We start from the raw sequence: 21,367 nt of genomic DNA on the forward strand, positions 1-21,367 counted from the left end.
AGCATAGCATCATTTTATTTTCCACCCATGAAAGTATATATATCCCCATATCATATATTTGCTCAATTTGTTGTTACATAGGAACTAAAATACACGTGAAGAAGCAACTACACACACAAATACGTACCTCTCTCTTATATAGTATGTATATCCATCGCTTTTTTCCAGCATATTCGGTCAAACATCATTACAAACTGCTTCAAATAATTATCAATCTTCATAGTTTCAATTTTTGACAACATTAACCCGAACTAGAACGAACTATGATACTCTAGTTCGACGTCAACGGTAGCAGCTCAACGAAACCAGACTGACAATCGTTATTTCAAATTCGAATACACTCACGCGATGCTGCATTCATTTGTTAACAGTAGAGCGCATGTTAGTTCACTGTACCTAAGGTGCGACGTCGTTAGTGTCGCAGACCTCGAGAGATGAAGTGCGCATGCGCGGCGTAATTTCCATTTTTAGGCGGACTCGGCGCTCTTTCCGTGTATACTTTTTGATGTAATGTATTCCTTCGCGAGTAACTAGCGCTAGCGCCCGGCATGACGTATTTCGCGCATGCGCAGCAGTTGCAGCGAACATGGCGGCAAGCAGTGTGTCTGTGGCTGTGGAGCAGCGGTGTGTAATCAAATTTCTCGTGAAGGAGAAAGTGAAACCAGCTGAGATTTTCAGACTATTGCAAGCACAGTATAGTGAACAAACGATGTCGCGGACAAGAGTGTACGAATGGTGTGAGCAGTTTCGCGAAGGACGGGAGCTGGTGACAAATGAAGCGCATGGACACATTCGCCCGACTGCAGTCACACCAGTGAATATCGCACGTGTTGAGCAAATGATTCTTGAGAACCATGTGCATTTTCTGGGCAAAGGGAGCACGATTAATGCCCAGTATTACTCCACGTTGTTGAGTGGTGCTGTACGAAAGTCCATTCGCAAGAAAAGACCTGGGATGTTGTCTGGAAATGTCATTCTTCTCCATGACAATGCCCGCCCTCACACGGCCAATGTGACAACAACAACTCTGGCCGACATGCGCTGGGAAGTTCTGCCCCATCCCCCCTACAGTCCGGATTTACCCCCCAGTGATTATCATTTGTTTGCACCCCTTAAAGACCATCTGGGAGGGAAGAAATTCACGACAGACGAAGCACTGCGGAGCGATGTCCTCCAGTGGCTACGAGTTCTTTCTACGCCAAAGGAATTCGGGAGCTGCCAGAACGATGGCAACGGTGCCTCAGAGCGCACGGAGAATACTTTGAAAAACTGACATAGTTTGGTGTTTCTTCTGCTACCTATTTCCTCTGCAGAAATTAAAGTCCCGGTCAACCTTGAATGCCCCTTGTATATATTGTATATCCTACGTGTATATATATGTATGTTTTGTATATTTCTTTGAATTACAAGTTTTTGCTGTGGTTTGTTTGATGTGAAAGGTATATGTATGTTCATTATTTTCAATGTTTGTATATGAATCAAATTATGAATGTGTATTATATTATGAACTTTTTGTACATGGTTGAGTGTAAGAAAAGGCATAAGCCTTAATCTCCGCCATAAAAAAATAAGAAGCAAATATAATAAATAAATAAATAAATATGGTATCAGAATTCTGAGATAATCGAATCCGTTTATTCCTATTTTGTCCTAACGACTAGAATTGAGGATGCAGTAATTGCGTTACTGAAACTACGCCAGTAATATTGACAGTAACACGTTATTTTTCCAAAGTAACAATAGCCTAATTTCCTTTCGTTACCTTGCTGAATTCAGAACTGATCAGTTCATTGGCTTGAACTAAACCTGCAAATGACGAATTGAGGCTTACCTACGGGTAGAAGGTATGAAATTTTCAAGTGAAAAGTAAAGAGAAAGCTTTCATATTCATCACGCATGAAAAGAAAGTAAAGTAACTTGTAATAGGGCACTTTTTTAAAAGTAATATCCCTGCTCTGTCCACGACCTCCTAGATACAGACGTAGAGACGTAGTGCGAAGAAGGCATTTCTCTGTCATTGTTCGAAGCACCTTGAACAAAAGAAAGTGTGAAGAAAAAACTTGCATGGGGTACATATACATTCAGGACGCTCCACTCCCAATCCTTCGGGTTGATAAGCATCACCATCGGATTACAAATCTGCTTTCCTGTGCGACAGATCGAAAGCTTCTTAGCAGATAACATACAAGGAGAATCGTGGAAAAGATATTCCTCTGTCACTTATCATGATATACGACGCATTGTGGGCCTCTTCGTGTTTGCTAGAACCGCACCCGTTTTTTGCACCCAAGCGGTCATGAATGTAGCGAATTGTTGCTGAAGGGAGGAGATAACTAAGGGCAACAAAAAAAGGCGGAACTGTAGAACACAATTCACCGCTTTGCAGCCACCAAAGAGGGCTGTCCATTCTATTATTTTGTCTTCGTTAAATTTCACATTGTTCGCCTCCCAAACAAGTTTTCCTTTGGCGCGTGCTTTCTGTGAGGTTTTAATCCATTACGAGCTTCTGTAATTTCGCGACTGTCACGATACAGTGTATGCGTGTATCACAATATATCGTTCCGCTCTATGTGCTACAACATATATAAAAGAGAAAGGATATTCTATAATACGGTTAGAACATATGAAATAAGGTCATGCTGATGATTATGGCTCGGAAGTTGAGGAAAAATCCTTTTCTAGTGTCCGAAGACGAGGCCCAACATAATATATGTTAATTTTGGGTTATTGTAGGCCAGAAAAAGTGGGTTTTATTCAGTGGCGTCTCGTCCCTTGGGGCTTCGCCCATAAAGAAAAACGGACGTATTCACGCAATTATCAATCACCATAACGCATAACTATCACACGGTCTTTTAAAAGGCGATTTTTACCCACGTAAATTCATCGTCTGTTGCAATGGATACGACAGAGCTCCTAGCGGCATTGATGTCAATTATCGTTTTCCGGGGCACGTCGCAAAGGAAGGCGTGGCCTACACCCACCTACGCTACAGTGAAGGTCACATGCTAGCAGAGAGAGGAGGGGAGAGTCCAAAGGATTTGAGTGCTGATTCGGGGCTAGCTCCGTTGCGTTGCGTTCGATCTCGCGTGTTGTTCTGTAGCGTTTTGGTGGCTTTCATTCGCTATGTTTGAGTGAGTTTGGCAGGGTTGATGTTCGAACACAAATTGATGAAGGACATAGGCTGTCAATTACAAGACACAATGAATTTGTCCGGAAAAATAGGCATATATTAAATAGAATTATCGATTGCTTAAAATTCTGTGGTCGACATGAACTTGCTCTACGAGGAATAATGAAAGAGAACAATGTTTAAACAGAGGCATCTTCCCAGATTTATTATCCCTTCATAGAAGAGGGAAAACTAAAGAGGGAACTTCGTGTTCTTTATTGTAGTGAAGAGCTGAACAACATAAACTCTATCAGTAGATTGCATTCATTTTATATTTAAAATTATTTAGAGGGTACCTTTTCAGAAACAGTAAAAATTACAAACATAGTTTTAATAACTCCAGTGGCAACATCTGAATCTGAACGATATTTCAGCACATTGAAGCGTATTAAAACCTGCTTAAGAAATGCAATGGGACAAGACAGACCAAATGCCTTGGCACTTACATTTTAAAGATAGAGGGCTTCAACGAAAAAGTAATAACAAAATTTGCTGAGCAGAAGAACAGCAGTCAACGTTCGTAGAAAGGTATGTTTCTCAACAAAACATGTTTCTTTTGTAATCATGTGAATTGTCATTATATTTTAAATTTTTTAAAAAAATAAGTCCAGTTTTGTAGTTTAGAAGAAGATAAATACCCGTTTTTTTGCAATTCATGTAATTTGTCATTACATTTTAAATTCTTTCAAAAAAGTAAGTTCAGTTTTGTAGTCTAGAAGAAAAAAATACCTTTTTTCTTGTAATTCATGTGAATTGTCATTATATTTTAACTGGTTTTATTTGTCCTTTTTTGCCTTTTTCGGCGTTTTTTGGCTTATTGGTCCTTTTTTAGCCTTTTTTTTAGGTCTTAACGGCTTTTTTTTTTTTTTTTGCAACTTCACCTTCTTTCGACTACGTTCTTACTGCCCACTCTCAATTCGAATCATCATCAATTCATCACCTCTGAAACATCCTTTCTGTAGTAAAGAAATAAATAAATATATTTTTGGACGACTGAACCAGGTACAGTACAAGGTCCTTTAACCGTAACTTGTCTGGAAGGTTCCGCTGTAAGAGGCAACTTTATCTTGTTTTGAAGCTTTCAGTTTTTCGTACTGTGTGTTCCATACCACCAGAATTTTTTAATTTTTTTATTCATTAAATATGTAATTAAAACTGAAGTTATGAATTAATTCGGATCACATTTATACGTCCTTATTCCGTTTTTAGGTCTTTTTATAGGCCTTTTTTTTGGCTTAATGTCTTCAACTTCCGAGCCCTACTGATGATAATGTCCCCTAAGTGGGCAAGCACGTTGAGTGTTCGACTCATGATCTCGATTTTTTAGTTCGACTTCCAGCCAGTCCGTCAGTTGTGCTTCATCTTTCATCTCCGTCGTCCCGATTCGATGTTTGAACCCTGGTCAGGCATGGATGTACATTGTGTTTGTTCTGCCTAAGGTTACCAGACATCAGGTTTTTCCCGAACATGTCCTACATTTTTGCCTAATGTCCGGCGTCCGGGAGAAATTTGCAAAATATCATAAATGTCCTACACTTTGAGCAGCATAAAACTATGAAAATACGTGTTTCAAATGAACAAAAATAAATCATGCAAGCTACAAGTCTAGTCTAGTGAAATTTATTTTGGTCCAGTTATTGTCCGAAAATTGTTCTCTGCTAGAACAAAAATGGAAGCAATTACTGAACAAATTTTGGGAGCATATTCTGATGATGTCACTGTTCAGTGCCTGAGCAAAATTTCTTGCTTTGGGGTTTATACTGATGGAACAAGGTGTTGCCCATTCTTATTCAATGAATTGTAAAGCAGGGGGTATAGAGAACAAAGTCATTGAACTAAAAACTATCTCAGATGAAACTTCTGCAACCATTTCAAGGTCATAGTGCAAATGTTGAGAGAGTACTTTCATTAGCATCTGTATAACTGACTTATGAGAGAAATATTTTTTTTTCCATAAAAGTCTGTAAAAAGTTTGGAAATGGTTCAGTATAATTTCAAAGAGTTTTATTGTTCAGTCTGTCAGATATATTTTGACTAAACCTGAAAGTTTGATAAAAAATGTCTCCTCTGAGAAGTACCATTTAAAACATAGGTTTAAAAGAGGGGCATTAGTATTGATTTAAAGTTTGGAAATTTGCATTTAGGAATTAATTAAGAAATCATATTATTTTAATGCCGAAAATTGTCAATTTTAAATTATTTTCTAACATGTTTCAGAAATGTGTATTGTTTATTGCGAATGTTTTGTGTCCTACATTTTGGGACATTATGTCCTACTTTTCCCTTATAGCAATCTGGTAACCCTAGTTCTGCCACCATTTCATCCGACCATCCTTCATCTTCATCGCCGCGATTAACCCAATAGGTAGAAAACCGACGTAAAATTATCAAAACAAAAATTGAAAAAAAGTTACTGTATGTGTGTGCAGAAATGCAAAGGAAAGAATAATACTACTACCAATGACAACAAAATGGTTACACCAGCAGATATTCACAAAAAAATCAAATCTAACAAATTAAATATATCTATATTTACACACAAATATACATACATACGTACATGAACACAACATTAAATCCTTGGAATGAAACGTATTTGACAGGCTGCCTGATGACATTTGAGAAGTGAGTGGGAAATGTTCATTCTTGCCAATGGATTGTAGTTTTTCTTTGTTACGCAACAGAGGACTACACATGTGGCTATTGAGCCCGAGACACGCAATGATGATGTATAAGGAAAGAGACCCCATCCCGGAATATGTAAGAAAAACCTACACAAGTCTATATAAAGAAGAGAGAACAAACCAGTTGGTAGGAAAACCGTGGAGACGGCATTAAATAGGACAAAAAGAGAAGAAAAAAACAATGGAGTAATGCAACCATATTCCACGAATGACAGAAAGCTACATACAAAAATAGCTCATCCCATACGGAATTACTCTGAACGTACGACTTTCACTTTTACTGATGTGCACAGTTTTCCATTCTTGGTTTCGTGTTAGTAACAAGAAAACAATGGACCGTGCCAACTTATGTTACCGAATGATGAATACATTTGAGCTTATGCAGGGGTGGAAATTGTTCAGTAAAAGTATTTTTTTTTTTATTTTGGTCTGTAATCCAACGTGTTTGGAATTGCAAGTTGATTGGTTGATTTGGTGTTTTAGGGCCGCGTTATGCACAGTAAGGCTAATCGGGACTGAACCTACAGTTTGAAGTGGGATCCGAACCACTATGTGCCTCCACCGGGTATCGAACGCGGGATCTCTTGATTACAAGGCGACGACGCTACCACTGCGCCGTCAGGGAGGTCTGCAATTGGAAGTTGAAACTTTTTTGGGGGTTATTATTGTATTTTAGAGGATAATACATAATGACTTCCCGATCAGATGACAGATTTCTTTTCAGTTAAAGACATTCTCTTCTATCGAATTTCTTAACCCAGCAAAATAACTAGTACTACAGTACAAACAAAGTATCGCAGTGAAAAAAGCGTTTCTTGAGCATTAACTAGTTGGTTAGCGCACCAGATTTTAGTAAAAATACCAGGTCTATCGTAGCCTGTACCCTCAGCGGTAAAAATAAATGTGTTCACCTGAAGACGATCGATTGATCGCTTTGTTTTATTTTACTTCGCTTTTCTGACACATTTGGCTAATCGCAAAGAAACTGAAGACGAGAGTCTCTCAAAACGTAGTGTTAAAATAAGTATAACGTAAAGCACTATGTCCAATTAACATTTCATGCTAAAACTACGATCCCACCATGAGTTTTTATGCGTACGACGGACATAAAAGAAACCCAACTCACCGTGGCTGCAGAGTAAACTTCACAGATCACTGGAAAACCTGGTCGTGCCCCGCCCCCGCTGTGCTTACACAGACAAACCGACGCTTGAACATACACATGTGACGTGAAGACAAATCTGTTAATTATGGCACTGTTTATATTTCGCCTTTGAACAATACGTAGGCAGGGGATGAGGATGCTCATTCTTCTCCCGGGCTCTCCACCACGTAAGTTTGCTCAGTTAATGCACCACGGAGGTTGCTGACATGCAATGTTGCCAACCTAGTTCTTTCGAAGTAAGATCTGGAGGCTTTTCCGTAGGCGTCCTCGGTCAATTGTGGAGGTGATGTTATCAGCACCACTCTCAGGCCGCCTTTATCTCCCGGGTTTGCGCTCCCGTATCCATTTTATTAGAGGTAGTGCCGCTCAATGCAGGAACAGTGCCTGGAAAATTCCCATCCGAGATTACTCGAGCCCAGATCTCCCACGTGACAGCCAGACGCCCTACCGACTGGACTATATTTCTGCTATTTTTTGACGCTGATTTATACTTAACGAAAATTTGAATGGGGCCTTCCCGATGGCGCAATGGTAGCGTCGTCGCCTTGTAATCAAGGAGTTCCGGGCTCGATATCCAGTGGAGACACACAGCGGTTTGAATCTCACTTTGTAGGTCCAGTCCCGATTAGCCTACCTGTGCACAGAGTGGACATAAAATTAACACGAGCAAGCCATTTGACAGTTATATCAAAAATATCATTGTTCAAGACGACAGTTTTCTGTCAAAACTGCACATTGTTGCCAATGCAAATTAAGCGTAGAGTGGGTGTAAATGCAGAATTTTTACGACACATCACTGCCCAGGGCAAAGGGAGAAAGTTAAACAAATCTTTGTAGCCCACTAAATCGCCCAAAGTGGTACCCAAACGCATGATCTCTAGTTTGGATAAGTGTAACGATCTTACATGTTGTTTTGTAAATCTAGATGTTTTATAGTAACGTATTTGGCAACACTTCTGACGCGCACACTTTGCATAGACCTGTTGTGGTGAATGGTTAAACAGTAGGACTGGTGGCTCCATCTGTGGGATATAACTTGCTGAATGGTCATAAGACACGCTAGTGGCCAAGCGTGAACAAAATGTTTCTGCAGACAATAGAAAAATACATGGTCTCGAATACACATCGTCACTTTTGAAATATTTGGGAGAGGACGTAAGGTGTAATACACCAGAGTATCCTGGAAACACAATAAATTTTCTGGATTCTTGAGTGAGTCGCGTCTCTTATGTCCCCCTCCTGCTTTCGATATCTATGGCAATATTCTACAAAAAAAATGCTTTGCTCTTCTAGCAGACAAATTAATAAATTATAACATAAGTTTGTGTATTATTAACAATATATATTTTTTGACCAAACATCGTAAGTTCCCTATCTTGTCTAGTTTAACTTTTCAAAATTGCCCACCTTTTTCTCAATGGAGAACTTATTGTATCAATTAAAAATTAGAATTATAGCTTTATAATTAAACGACTGTGTATTCTATTTGATACCAGTTAATTTGCAGCACATTTCATGAATAAATCATGATACAAGACATGATATAGGTACTGATCATGTTAAACAAGTAGAATATTCTTGCAGTGATCTGTAAATATGCAGGTGGCTAAAGGAAAGGTAACCGAATACAAAATACTTTCTTTTATCTTTCTCTTTCTGGTGGGGGGGGGGGAGTAATCTGTACATTTTCAAATGAAATTATATGCATCGGATTTGCCACTGTCTGAGGTTAGCATTTACAGTAATTTCTATTACCACAAATAATCCTTAGAATTAAAAGAAACTAAACCAAAATACTTAATACATAATATCTAATTCAAACTTACACCTAGTATCAGGGGCGGCGCCAGAAATTTTCGACCGGGTGGGCAGAAACTCTTTATTGTTAAATTAGGGTGGGCAATATAAATGTAAGACCATATATACAGAGCATTCCCTGACATTCGCTGCGAGACTCGGCGGCAAGCGGCCCTGCATCAGCGTTTGTCTTTCCCGGTGAACGCGGTCCGCGACAGTCGCTAGAGTCGGCTATTAAAATTACAGTCTTCATATTGTGTACTAACCTTGACTACAGAAGGTGTTGAAAATGATGTCCCTCTGCTGCAACACATTCCTGGCATCTCCCAAGGAAATTGGCATTTACACGTGAAAGTTCGTCTACTGTAATTCTCCCGATTTCTTGTACAATACTCTCTTTTAACTCACGTATGGTGTGCGGATTGTCTTTGTATACTTTATTTTTAGATTTCCTCATTTTTCTTTCCACTGTTATTCTAAACTTTTTTTTACAAGGTTTAATATAGTGGTCCTATGTGGAACGGGAACACCAGGAAATTTCGTTGCAAAACGTCGTCGCACTTCTCCACAATTCCTCTTTCCGAAGTAACACTCGACAAGATAAATCCTTTGTTGTAATGTAAACTTTTGTGGTGCCATATTAAGCCACAATCTTCAACACGGACACGACACAATACAACTTCCGAGGGAGGATTATACAGGCGTCAGTCTGCAACGTCAACAGAAAGGGAAAGAGAGCGAAGGCAGGGAGAGCGAAAAAACAGACTGTAGCGTGCGACTGTCGCAGACCCGTTCACCGGGAAAGTCAAGCGCTGATGCAGGGCCGCTTGCCGCCGAGTCTCGCAGCGAATGTCAGGGAATGCTCTAGTGTATATGTGTATGTAAGACGTATGTATCCCCCTCTCTCTTACACTCGATTTTCCTCCTACTTCTTTTCCCTTTCCATTTCTCTTTTTCCTCTTTATCTTTTCTAATCTATTGTCGCATCTTGTTCCATTTCCTTTCGCTTTGTCTCTGATGGACACAATTATTTCATGCGCAGCCATACCCCAGCCATACATTCTAATCACATTCTTTCATGCATGTTAATACAGTGAAATAAATGTGAATTAGGTTTAAGCTTGTGTTGCAAATACAAGGCACATACTTGATTTTATGTATTCGGCGTCAATGATAGAAAGTGCGATGGTAGACAATCGTGAAGCTTATCGTAATTTAAATGCATGTTCCTGAGCATAGTATTTTCATCGTATAAGTTTTTGACTGAAAGAGTTTTCTTACTCCTTGGGGGTCACATTTCTTAGCTTACAAGGTTTGTACAACTGAGAAATCCATCTGAATGTTTGTAGTAGCAGCGATTGGGTGCCAACATTTGAGGGGCAAGGACAATATACCTTTTCTTGGTAGAAAAGGCTTAGCATAAAGAGGCCATAGTGCGGGGGCAAAAAGTGGCAAAATGTGGCTGGGGAACTGCATCCCTCACTTCCCGGTCCTCCTAATCGCCGCCACTGAATGTTTGGATCGTCTTATTAGAAATGATTTAAAGCACACACGGAAAACAAATTCTTTGTTCATTGTCCATGGAAGTATTCCTAGGCTAATGAAAGGCTATATTGACAAAATATCACTCATAATTAATAAACAAGTAAGATTGAAAAATCTGTTCAGAATTGAAGAGATTATTAGCTAAGTTGCTATTTGTTTTCGGAACTGTCATGTTACTTATGCGGGAGAAGCAAAACACGTATGGTTACATGAACATATTTTTTGAAGTAACAAAATGATTTAGGACACAAAGAATTCATCGAAGTTGATGACCGTGCCAATAATAATTCATATATGTTTCATAAATGACTTGGGTTGTATGGTGTGACCATTTCGAACACACTAGAATGTCAACCTCTACCCTGTGCAGCATACCCTGGAAACTTTATTCATTCAGGGCAACGAGTCCCTGGCGCTTGGAACCACTGTCAAAGTAATAATTTATTAGGGTTTGTATTTTGAGTGTCAGCATGTGTTTGTTTTCGCCCCTTCGTTACTTTCATCTAATCACCATCGAACCTTATCGTCGTCATTATCAAAATTAACAGAAAAGACTAAATAAAACAAATCAACCACAACTTACTCTTCAAAAAATGGAGTTTCATTGGTTCATAGCTCTTAGAAAGTTGAGGTGGTAGTTTCAATTGCACAGAGTTTCATTAGTGGATCAAGGCAGCTAATTCCGTGAACAATGACGTTGTTTTCCAAAAGTCTCAAATATTTGTCTCAGGCAATCACCCTCTTAAAATGGACGCATCTTCTGTTGTGATAAAATGCCACGTTTGGTGCGAGTTCTTTCTGTATATTTTCCCCAATGGCATAACGCTGTCGCATTATAATGAAGAGGTCCCGTGTTCTACTCCCCCCTCCTCTGGTGGGAGCACAATGCACACTGGTTCGGACTACACGTTAAACTGTAGGTTTAGTCCCGATTAGCCTATTTGAGCATAAAAGTGGGCTTAGAAACAAACTAACAAAATCGTCTTCTGGATACTTCGTGACAACTTTTTTTTTACTTCAACTGCATCTACAGATTCTGTTGACATTTTCGGCTGATTCATGTGGCAAAATTTATGTGTGGGACGAGAATTTCTAATAGGATAAGCCACTCATTAGTAATTGAATAATTCTGTAGCTTTTTCCATACATAACTGGTTTACTAAAATTTATTCACTTCAGTATTGTAGTGATTATTGTGATTGCTTCTTATTAGTAGAATGAATATAAAGTTGATATTTCGCATACCATATTGATATTTCAAGATAACAGGTATATAAAAATTGTTATGAAATAAAATTATATTATACTCTCTAGCATACTTAAACCCGAAGGTTTATGGCTGCAGCAACACAAGCCTCCCATCTGTCCCTATCCGGGGCAAGATCAATCCAATCTTTCCCATCCTTGCCGATTTCTTTTAGGTCCATCTCAACGATATCCTTCCATTCTCGTCTTGGCCTTCCTACAGGTCTCTTACCATCAGGTTTCCCAACAAGAATCCTGTAAACTATTCTTTCCTCTGCCATTCGTGTAACATGGACTGCCCATCTAAGTCTTCTTGATTAAATTACTCTAATAATAATAATTCGAAAAGTCGAAATAATGTATTGTCTTGCCGGAGAAAGTAACGCTAAGATGATGTTTTTATTTGTTTATTTGAAGATTATTTTAACCATACCCAGGGCGGGATTTATATACGTATGTGGAGGCCCCGAGCTGCAGTCCTCAAGTTCAACCTAAATTCTGATCTAATCTTGATCATACCCTGCATAATTTTGAGCCTCCTAAGCATACTAACTGCTTTTAATCACAGTTTTTATTTCAATAGCTCTAGTAATTACTTTCACTTTCTAATGACAAAATTGGCTTTTATGGGATGATAATATATGAACATTTCATACATGTTATGAACACCAGAACACACTTATTTATCGAATCATTCATATAGCTATCTCCAAGCATATGTACTTATTGAATTTGATTGGGTGGGCAATCGGGTGGGCACAGGAATTTTTGGGTGGGCGCTTGCCCACCCGTGCCCACCCCTGTCGCCGTCCCTGCCTAGATTAATGATTAATATAATAATACGTAGAACATAACTGAGTGTACACACAGAAAACTAAATGCATCATATCGATTGATGCACCAGAATGCATCGATTCCATTGATGCACTAAAGTGTGTTTTATGGCTTCTTCAAAGAATCAGATTCACATTTGATGCATTTTGGGTGCATTTTTGTATGTCGTGAAAGAAACACCAAATTGCATCATTTGATTCAAGTGAGGATTTATTTCAGTCGAGATGCACTTCAATGCATCAGTTGATGTTCCTTGATGTACCAGAATACATCTTTTTGGATGATGCACTTAAACGCTTGGTCTAAGCTACAGAGTTTATGTAGCTCAGACGAAACGTTTAAGTGCATCATCGAAAAAGCTGCATTCTGGTGCATCAAAATGCATCAAGGTGCATCAAAACGCATAAACTGATGCATCAAAACGCAACAACTGATGCATTGAAGTGCATCTCGACTGTAAGAAAGTCCTCACTTGAATCAAATTATGCACTTTGGTGTTTCTTTCACGACATACAAAAATGCACCCAAAATGCATCAAATGTGAATCTGATTCTTTGAAGAAGCCATAAAACACACTTTAGTGCATCAATCGATATGCATTCAGTTCTCTGAGTGTGTATACCGACCCGTTCTGGACTCCATAATAGGCCAGGAACAAAATCACCCTTGTAACATGTTGTATTCACTTACAAGCGCAGATAAATTTGTGAATATCAAAAACGGGGGAATCGCAATTGAGAGAAAACTGTTTTTTATTTAAAGGCACCAGGGCAAAAAAGCGCATTGCTCGGAATGTATGCGGGTGGAGACGGGCTCGTCAGGCGTTTCCCCGTTTATCATCAAGTGTTATATTTTTTTGTGTGCAGAAAAGATTACATTATGCCTAAAAATTCTATCGACAAAATTAAAGGTAACATTGATTCATGGTGTCGACTTGTATTGATCTGTCTTTTAAATTAAAGTTCAAATAATAATGTCTTTTTTGTAACAAAATAGTTTTCACTACAAGTGGACATATTTTAGGTTCGGATACCACAACCAGCATTCGGTTTGGTTTAAGTCGACTTTATGCACAGAAGCTAATCGGGAGTGGACCTGTAGTTAACAGTGGAATACGAACCATTATGTGCCTACACCGGGTATCGATTACAAGGCGACCACGTTACCATTACATCATCTAGAAAGTCAATTTAGGATTCGACAGTCTGCCGACCTCAGTGTGTGAGTCGTTAACGCAGTGTGCTACGATGCGACGGGTCCAGGGTTCGAATCCTGGCATGGGTGAGTGTCTGTTCATCAATTTGATCATATTTTGACTAATCCTCACCTTCTCGATTAGCCCAAAGTGGCAGAAGAGCGAAGTAAAATAAACAAAATCAATCAATCAATTGATAGTCTGAAGTAGCTCCTTATTGTAGATGTAACTGTAGCTACTTTCCTGCAGAAATACCGGCTGCAGCGTTTCTGACCATTGCTCGAAAACTTTTGATGTATTGAATCGTATCATGGCTGGCTGATGGCGAATCTTGGGTATTTTATCATCTGCGTTTTCAACCGAAACAGGTTTTCTCCTCCTACAGCCAAAATGAAGTTCTCTCTGTCCCTACGACACCTACTCGTGTCACTTGATGCATAATACATGCGATTTGTGGAATGCTAAATGCGTTGAAAGCAGAGAGTTGCAATTGCAGACAAAGTGAAGAGCGAACATAGTCATTTTTCTTGCCTCTTTTTCTTTTTTCATGCGAATCACGTTTACGCTCTTACCGCGAAATCTGAGACGTCTTGCGTAAGGGACGCGACAATTGCGTATTATCACCCTGATGACAGGAGGAAGACAACGATCTGTCTGCCTTAGCCCGTGGCTAAAATTGCAGTGTTGCCATAGCTCTTGGTGTCCTCTGCAAATGGAAAGCGCTTTACTTATGTTGTTACCGAAATACTTCCGCTCTTCCGCGTCGAAGAAGCGATTTAGAAAGGAACGCCATTTGGGTGGGTGGTAAAAACAAGGACGAGAATTGAAAGTATTGCTTTTATTTGATTCTTGTTATCTGTCGTCGCTTTTCTGCCACTTTTAGTGAGTTGCGACGATAAGTGATGTTATGAAAGTGATGAAGAGACACTCGCAAAAAACAACCATAGCCCGCAACAGGGATTGGCTAAAATCAAATATCGCAAAGTTAATTTTAAGCCAGAGAGGAACATCAGGGCAGGACTTGAAGTTGCAAGTGAGACCCGAACCCCTGAACGCGTCTCCCGATAGCGTGGTGGCTATCGCTGTCGCCTAGTAATCCCGCTGCAGACGCATTGCACGGTGGTTTGGATCGTACTTCAAACTGTAACTCTAGTCCTGATTAGCCTATCTGAGGACTTTATTGAACCGCTTTGAATTGTGTACACATCGAGAATCAAACCCGATATATGTAATTTTTATATGTATTTTTATATTTGAAAATTAAACAACTCCAAATGTAACAAATTTACTGTGCACTATCAAAGGGCAGCTACCTGTTTTGCGCAGCATAATAAATAAATATATAGATTACAAGGGCACACATCGGTAGTCACTACACTATCGGAAATATTCTCGTTTGGGTGTAATGAAAAGATGCTCTCATTCTCCGTGTTCTTTCTTTTCATTCCCTCTTTCTGCATCCCTGTCCATATCTTTCTTCCTCACTTCATTACTCTGATTCTCCCATCCTTGACCTGCTTCTCTGTATCTTCCTTTATTTATTTCCTTTTCCTTTCCCCTTTTTTTATCTTTGTCTTCTTTCCTCATTCTCTACCTTTCTTTCTATTCGGTTGTGTCCTAATTGCGAACAGTTATAATTGCGAACAAATGGTAAATGTTCGTAACTGCGGACACATAAAAGTGAAAAACAATCCCATGTCCTAATTGCGCACACATAAAGGCAGTGACCCAGGGAGATGCGTATAGTTTAACTTGCAACAAACACAGCCAATCTGATTGACAGCGGTAACAGCGTTACATGTTTTGAAATTTGACTAAGTAAAGCTTAAATTTATATTATCGTATTAACAATTTTCAGTTACGAATTGTGCCGTATGTACTCGTACAAAAAAGTCACACTTTCATTATTAAATTGTATATACTTCGACAACGACTGTAATCATGTTAGATTCTCTACATATTCTAACTGACATGCTTCAATGCGAACTGCAACTTTTAAGCCAACAGGCACTTCTAAGGCACTGACCAGTGTCAAGTCAGCAACTAAGTTGAGTCACGAAATGTGAGAGAAAGTAAAAAAAAATGTGTTCGGAATGAGTACACAACCCTTCCAGGTAATATAGTGTCGGAAATCGGACTGTTCACAATTAGGACGACACCTTCCCTCCCTCTCTCTTCCTTCCTCGTTATCTATATTTCTATCTCTATTCCTTCTCTTTCTCTATCTTTCCGTTTCTCACTCTTTTTCTAATCTTTTCTCTTTCTTTCCCTTCCACGTTATCTCTTCCGTCATTTTTCCTTGTTCTCTCTTCTCAATATTCTTCTTTCTCTACATTTCGTTCTTTCTATCTTTTTCCTTCTCTCTTCCTCCTCTCTCATTCTCTTTTCTCCTTCTTCCTCCCTTTTTCTGTCCTCTTTCTCAATCTTTCTCTCTTTATATCTCCCCCTGCTCTCGTACGTGATTGCCGGACCCTGTGGCTGAGTGGTTAGCACATCGCGCTGCGACGCCAGGGGTCCCGGGTTCGAATCCCGCTCGGGCATGGTTGTTTGTGAATGTCCATTCATCAATTTCATCATTTCATCACTCATCCCCATCTTCGCAAATTAGCCAAGAGGCACAAAACGTGAAGTAAAATAAAATCAATCAATCAATCTCGTACGTGATTGTTTCTCTTATCTGAAAATTTCGGACGCATTTTATTAAACGGCGGTCAGGGCCGATCGGGAACGGCGGCGGTCCAGTCGGTATAGGGTGTCTGTCACGCACGTGACCCAGGTTCGATTACCGGAATTTTCCCCACTTTGTCCCTGCATAAGGTGGCTCTGGGCTTAACCCAGCCTCAAGTAAATGGGATATGCGGGCAACCCTTGGTAGTAAATGTGACCGAAGCATAGTGATGATCGCGCCATATTCAAAAAATGGCCGAGATCGAGAATGTGTTGGGCCCTAGCTCCCCTTAAATGTGCCTTCATGGCACGGTGCAACGGGCACATTGAACTTTACCTTACTTTACTTTACCTAGAACCGTTGGCTTTCACGAAAATGAAATGAAATTTGTAATCTTTATTGCATGAGTTTATAAAATGCTGTAATATTTCCTGAGAAGATTTCAACCGCCAATAAATCACTTAGGGTTCCGTGTGGAACACAAGTTTCTTTCATCTCAACGACGCTGTAAAAGAGAACATTCACGGCCGACTTATTTCAAGATGTTTCGCTTTCTTCCCTTCGTCGCCTCCCATTGCCTGATGCTAACGTGTGTGGGTTATTTAGAGAAATGACCCACATATGCTGATCCCCCGTCTTCCTGAACCGTTTCCATCTGACTCTGCAGGTGCGACTCCTTGCTCGCAAATCTGGAAATGCTTTCAGTTCCTTAATTTTATTCTTGAAGATCTGGAATCACCCAATACCAATAAATAAGTGCATTAAAATATATATATAACCCAGCCTGAGCTGATAATCGATACTATAACATGTGATTATACTTTATTCGAATGGGCTTACATATTACTTTCCTCTTCGATATATCGAATATATTAATATAAATTATCATTATTAATTATTATTATTAAAGCAGACCAATAGTTATCTGTTCTGTACAATATAATAATAAAATTGTAATTTTGCTTCTAAAATTTTCCTCTCTTCCTACAATCCACCATTTCTTATCTTCATAATAATTTTATGGCTTTTTCTTGTTCTTTTCACACATTTTGTGTTCTCTTTCTCAATCTGTAGTTTCGTAATGTGATTCATGTGAGTTCAACTTCCAGAAGTTTTCTTTATATTGATGCCTTGTTTGAATTTCCATCATAAATAGTTACGTCAAAATAACTGTGTAAAGTTATTTAATTACTTTTGATTTACCCTGTACATAGTTAGGAACCTTAGAACAAATTCGACTGTGAGCTGGTGCACCGGTACCGATGTTTCCAAAACGCAAATTCTTCTAGTCGTTTAATCTTTCAACCGGAGTGTAGTTTCGAGATTAAATTCAAAGATGTTACGAGATTGAGCGAATTATAGCAAAAAGGTAAAGAATATTTTCTAGGCATTTAATCTACAAATTTCAGAAATGAGCTCACCAACCAAACAATGGAGCCTAGCTGATTATTCCTAGGGTGGATATCGGTTTCTCTCCATGGTGGCAAGGAAACCTGTTGGGAAGAATTGTGAAATACAAATAAATATGTTGCTCCTAATTTAAAGGTTATACATATTGATGGATAATTCACATAATTTAACATTACTACTAAAGCACATCGTAATATACTTTTGTAAACAAAAATTGTCGAAAAGTAGGGAACTTACTGATCCACTAACTGTGGAAATTGTTACCGCTAAGACAATCTGCACTTAAAACTTAATAAGATATCTACAAAATACAATAATACTAAAAGATTTCGAATATATTTGCTTACATGTGGAAAAATAACGTCTTGGAAATGTTTGTATGCCTGGGTTGACGTATCTTCCGGCTCTGGACTTTCCTGGAGTGTCTCAAATTCTAACTTTTTTTTTTGGTTCCCCGAGCAGCGTTCGGCACCTTGAGACACGAAAATAACGGATGTAAACGAAACACAATTGGAACAATTGCTGAGTCGTTGCTTTCCAGACGATAGACTATCACAATATTAATTTATGGAAGAGAAAGGCTGTGCGATTGCACTTTGCAGGAGTTTCTCTCCTGCACGTCACAGGTGGGTGGAACAGCAAGTAAGACGACCATGACCTTGAAATATGGAACATTTTTATGCTATTGGAGAGAGAAAATAATGCTAAAACTAATGCTAATGTTACAATAATGAACTTAACATCAACGAAAGATTATTAATTTAACACTTCTTAATACTTTTCTAATTTATTTATTTATTCGTTTGCTTCCTACAGAGAGAATGTCCAATTAGAGGAAAGCTTACATATATGTATTCAAGTATAATAAATAGATTATATATAAACACACACACACATAAACGCATTTATACACACAAGATAATAAGTGAAGTACTACAGGAAAGGAACATATAAACATTCAACCATATATTCATTGTTCAGAACATAGCCTTTACATAATTGGACGGAAAAAAATAATAAAAATTTAAAAAATTAGCATAGAAGGTAAAATAATAATTTCAGAATAATGGAAAATAATGCGCAGTAGAATGGATTCACATATGTATATCTAGTCTTTTTCAAAAATTGGTTTTAATGTGTTTAAATACAAGGAAAGTGGCAGACTGAAATCCAGATTTTCATGCTTTGTAGAAATATTATTATATGCAGAAGAAAGTCTGAATAAAGGTGATGATTTGTATTTTTCTGTTCTCGGGATATCACAGAGTAAAGGGTGTCGCATCCGAAGATTAGATTTTCTAGCATTAAATTTAAACTGATTAAGAAAATTACTATTATCCAGAATTCCATTAACTGCTTTGTAAATAAATATTTGTTGTGCTAATTCCCTCCTATTACTTTGACTTACATAACAAAACTCTTTCAATAAATACTTATAAGATAGTTACATCTCGTAAGCAGATACCTGATTCTTCTTGTAGTATAAGTACAATAGAAATCTTTTTTGAATTTGCTCTATTCTATTTTTATAAGATGTATCACAGGAGACCATACAACCGACACATATTCGAGTTTACTTCTTATCATGCTGTTATAGAATAGCATAATGACATTTAAATTATTTAGGCTCTTTGAGCTTCTTATGAGAAGTCCTAGCCGTCGATATGCATCCTTAACAATATTCGAGATATGTTCCTCAAAGGATAAATTACAATCAACAACAACACCAACATCTTTGACAGAGTACACTTTTTCCAGCTTTTCATTACTAATTCTGTATGAATACTCATGTGGGTGTTTATTCATCGAAAATAACATAAAGCTACATTTTTTAATATTGAACCTTAGATCGTTATCCACAATTAATTTATTTATACAGTTTAACATCGTCTGCGTGCATGAGAAGTTTGGAATGCTGAAGTTTATGTGGTAAATCGTTTATAAATATAATAAACAGAAGTGGACCAAAGTTCGAACCTTGGGGAACTCCAGAATTTACAAAGTATTGATGTGAATCTGATTGTTTGTAAGTCACATATTGTTTCCTATTGTGAAGATACGAAATAATAAGAGATAACATGTCACTTGTGAAACCAAAGTTTGCAAGTTTACATAGTAATACATCGTGATTTAATTTATCAAAAGCTTTGGAGAAATCCATGTAAATAGTGTGAACACTTGACCGGTTTTGAATTGCATTATAAACATCTTGAATGAAATTTACTAAATTTGTTATGGTGGATCTATCAGGAAAGAATCCATGTTGGTTACTATTTATGTAACGTTTTACATGATTAAAAATTCTAGTACTTTAACTGGAGCACTGAGGATTGCAACTGGTCTATAATTTTCCATGTTACTACTATCTCCAGATTTCAAAATTGAGCACACGCGTGTAAATTTCCACATATTTGGAAAGGTATGCAATTCCAGTATTAAATTAAATTTCACCAGTAAAAGTTTTTTCAATACCTCGGCACATGCCTTTAATACGTAAGGCGGTATGCCATCTGGACCAGCTGCTTTTTTAGGTTTCAATTTCTTGATAGCATTATTAAACTCGCATTCAGTAATTTTTTAATACATAATGAATGTGGAACTCGTAACTCATCATTTCCTGATACTCTATATGAACTAGGGGAATCCGATTTAAAGTAGTGTGCAAAGGTATCTACAATAGTAATAACTTTCCCAGTGAAAACCTTACACTATTACAGTCTCTAGTTTTATCCTTTTTGTTTTGAACAAATTTACAAAAAGAGCGTGTATCATGTTTGATATTCTCCTCCATTTCCTTAGTGTATTTAAAATAAGCTTTATTTATCAACGATTTTAACATTTTCCTGGTTTTCTCACACAATAATTTACTGTCCTCTGCAAGTTTCATACATTTTCTGTGATACTCCTTTAACTTCAATATCTCAACAATTTCTTTCGTAAACCAGCAAGGGTATTTATTATTTACATAAGCTTTCTTTTTTGGAATTGATGCTTCGAATACCGTATTTACTACATCATAAAATTGGCTTACTGCTTCCTCTACGTTTCTGAGACTACTCAAGAAAGGCCCAGTCAGTGTTCCGAAATAACTCATAGATTTTCAGAAAATTTGCTTTTCAAAAATTGTACACTAAAATTTTATCATATTTTAAAGTATTTGTGAGTTTCCTTATGCTCATATTAATTATTAAAGCAGGGTGATGCTTGTCCTCTTTAACAAGAGGTGATTCTTCTCTACAAACTGAAATGTTATTTTTGGTGTTAGTTAAGATCAAGTCCAGTGTTCTATTATTACTATTTTTAATATTATGAATCGATTGTAAGTTAAGAAGACTTAAAAAGTCTTCTAATACTCTATAACAACTTCCTCCATTTTGTAACCTATAATTTGAATCTATATTTAATGGAAGGTTGAAGTCACCAATAATAATGAGATTATTGTTTTGGATTTCTTCATGGTCTTCAAATAACCTATAAAAAGCTGCATACTTGTCTACATTAGAACCAGGTGTAAAGTAGACAACAACAATAATATATATTATGTTACTTATGTTACAACATAAATCAAGGTTGTCATCTAAGTTTATGTGCTTAGAAATAATACCTTTCCTAACTGCAATGGCAACTCCTCCTCCCCTATTATTATTAACCGGTT

The 21,367-nt window shown here is 37.9% G+C and overlaps 1 protein-coding gene across 2 annotated transcripts in view; it reads right to left on the bottom strand.

Annotated features, from left to right (window-relative positions):
• The window catches only part of LOC145985415 (ATP-dependent DNA helicase Q5-like), a 360,878-nt gene that overhangs the window by 79,614 nt on the left and 259,897 nt on the right, over window positions 1-21,367 (bottom strand). The window contains exons 1-2 of one of the 2 annotated variants that reach the window (XM_083119415.1): window positions 18,060-18,174; window positions 17,724-17,795 (exon numbers count right to left, since the gene is read on the bottom strand). The gene's annotated coding sequence lies outside the window, so the exon portion shown is untranslated. Of the gene's footprint in view, window positions 1-17,723; window positions 17,796-18,059; window positions 18,175-21,367 lie in introns of those variants that run through there. The other variant, XM_083119414.1, reaches the window with a different exon arrangement.

This window comes from Lepisma saccharinum, chromosome 3 (assembly GCF_977018435.1).
Source record: "Lepisma saccharinum chromosome 3, izLepSacc3.1, whole genome shotgun sequence".
NCBI lineage: Eukaryota > Metazoa > Arthropoda > Insecta > Zygentoma > Lepismatidae > Lepisma > Lepisma saccharinum.